Source organism: Pristiophorus japonicus, unplaced genomic scaffold, assembly GCF_044704955.1.
Source record: "Pristiophorus japonicus isolate sPriJap1 unplaced genomic scaffold, sPriJap1.hap1 HAP1_SCAFFOLD_1998, whole genome shotgun sequence".
NCBI classification, from domain to species: Eukaryota; Metazoa; Chordata; class Chondrichthyes; family Pristiophoridae; genus Pristiophorus; species Pristiophorus japonicus.
Window position 1 is genome coordinate 12,501 of NW_027251693.1, and position 2,500 is coordinate 15,000.

Consider the following 2,500-nt stretch of genomic DNA (forward strand, 5'->3'; position numbering starts at 1 on the left):
GCTTTGGTTAATGATTTGAGCCGAACCGACCTGCCCCCCGCCACCGCGGGCTGAACTCGGCAAGGTCTGCCGATTTCCCGACTCCTTTCGGGGCCTAATCGGGTCGCGCGAGCCGCCTGGCGCGATCGGGGCCCATGCCCCGGCCTCTGCCAGGCCTCGGGCAGCCGCTTTTGAAGCCCGACCAAAAACCCGAAAAATGGGCAAAAAGGGAATAAATTCCCGCCCAAAAAGGGTGAATAGTCGGTTGGGCGGCAGCCCTGGTCGGTCTCTGCAGACCTGGAGGCTCGAGACGTTTGTTTGGAAAACTCACCAAGTCTCGATTCTGCCACCTCCTACCTCTGTGCAGATACCCCGCCAACCCCCAAGGACAGAAATGACAAGTGTCAAGTTGGCGGGGCGTCGGGCCACCTGCTGCCGGCCATGAGCATCCAAATCCCCGCAAAAGGGGCATTTTCATTTCTTCATCGGGACTTCCGGCAATTTCCAAGGTTCAACTCATTAACGTTGTTCGCAGACACTTGCCAGAAAATGCAAGTGGCCACTTTGCCGGGCCGACTCGCTTGCCCAAGCGGGAAACCATCAACCGAAGGCCCGGTAAGGCGGCCGAATCTGACCTCATAGACTTCCACACAACGGGACTTTTGACTTTCCCGGCCGCGGGTGGCCTCCACCCGGCCTCAGCCATCAGCCCTGCCTGCCTCCAGCCGCCTTCTGGTTAATGAGTTATCCAGCCTGGCACTTCGGTTGCGCCAGCGAGACCAAGTCTCGGCTTTGGTTAATGATTTGAGCCGAACCGACCTACCCCCCGCCCCCGCGGGCTGAACTCGGGCAGGTCTGCCGATTTCCCGACTCCTTTCGGGGCCTAATCGCGTCGCGCGAGCCGCCTGGCGCGATCGGGGACCATGCCCCGGCACCTGCCAGGCCTCGGGCAGCCGCTTTTGAAGCCCGACCAAAAACCCGAAAAATGGGCAAAAAGGGAATAAATTCCCGCCCAAAAAGGGTGAATAGTCGGTTGGGCGGCAGCCCTGGTCGGTCTCTGCAGACCTGGAGGCTCGAGACGTTTGTTTGGAAAACTCACCAAGTCTCGATTCTGCCACCTCCTACCTCTGTGCAGATACCCCGCCAACCCCCAAGGACAGAAATGACAAGTGTCAAGTTGGCGGGGCGTCGGGCCACCTGCTGCCGGCCATGAGCATCCAAATCCCCGCAAAAGGGGCATTTTCATTTCTTCATCGGGACTTCCGACAATTGCCGAGGTTCAACTCATTAACGTTGTTCGCAGACACTTGCCAGAAAATGCAAGTGGCCACTTTGCCGGGCCGACTCGCTTGCCCAAGCGGGAAACCATCAACCGCAGGCCCGGTAAGGCGGCCGAATCTGACCTCATAGACTTCCACACAACGGGACTTTTGACTTTCCCGGCCGCGGGTGGCCTCCACCCGGCCTCAGCCATCAGCCCTGCCTGCCTCCAGCCGCCTTCTGGTTAATGAGTTATCCAGCCTGGCACTTCGGTTGCGCCAGCGAGACCAAGTCTCGGCTTTGGTTAATGATTTGAGCCGAACCGACCTGCCCCCCGCCTCCCCCGGGCTGAACTCGGGCAGGTCTGCCGATTTCCCGACTCCTTTCGGGGCCTAATCGGGTCGCGCGAGCCGCCTGGCGCGACCGGGGACATGCCCCGGCCTCTGCCAGGCCTCGGGCTGCCGTTTTTGAAGCCCGACCAAAAACCCGAAAAATGGACAAAAATGGAAAAAATTCCCGCCCAAAAAGGGTGAATAGTCGGTTGGGCGGCAGCCCTGGTCGGTCTCTGCAGACCTGGAGGCTCGAGACGTGACTTTGGAAAACTCACCAATTCTCGATCAGCCACCTCCTACCTCTGTGCAGGTACCCCGCCAACCCCCAAGGACAGAAATGACAAGTGTCAAGTTGGCGGGACGGATTTGACTTCGGTCGCCGAGCCCTGGAACTAATTTCCCGCAAACGGCTTCGGATTTAGCTCCATCCAGACTTCCGGGACGAAACTTGACAGGCCGTATCTCCGCACTCCCGGAGCGCAGCCGCACCGTTCCGGCACCCATCGACGCGGCTGGCCGAGCCCGAGCGAACGCACCCCACGGCGGACGGCTAGGCCTTTCCGATTTTTTCACCCTTTTTCCCGAAAAGATTCCAACTGGCAGGGACATTCGCCCGACGGCTTAAAGACATGCCCTTCTGCCACACTAACGTCCCCGCCTTCGTTTGGCTATGTTGGCTTCGTCATTTCCGTCTTTTATTAAAGATACCATCTTAACACGCCGGTTAACCATTTGCCAGAGTTTTCGGTTAATGGTTTGCCACCTTCAACCCATTTGGTTAACCATTTGCCGCCGACAATTTTCAGTTCATCAGTTGCCACATTCAGACTTTCTTCTCCGGTTGCATTTCGCGGACTTCCAGCGCGCTCGGCTTCGGGTCGGCCCGCAGGAATGTGGTAGCGTTCGATGCCGCTTGCCTTCCTCTTCCC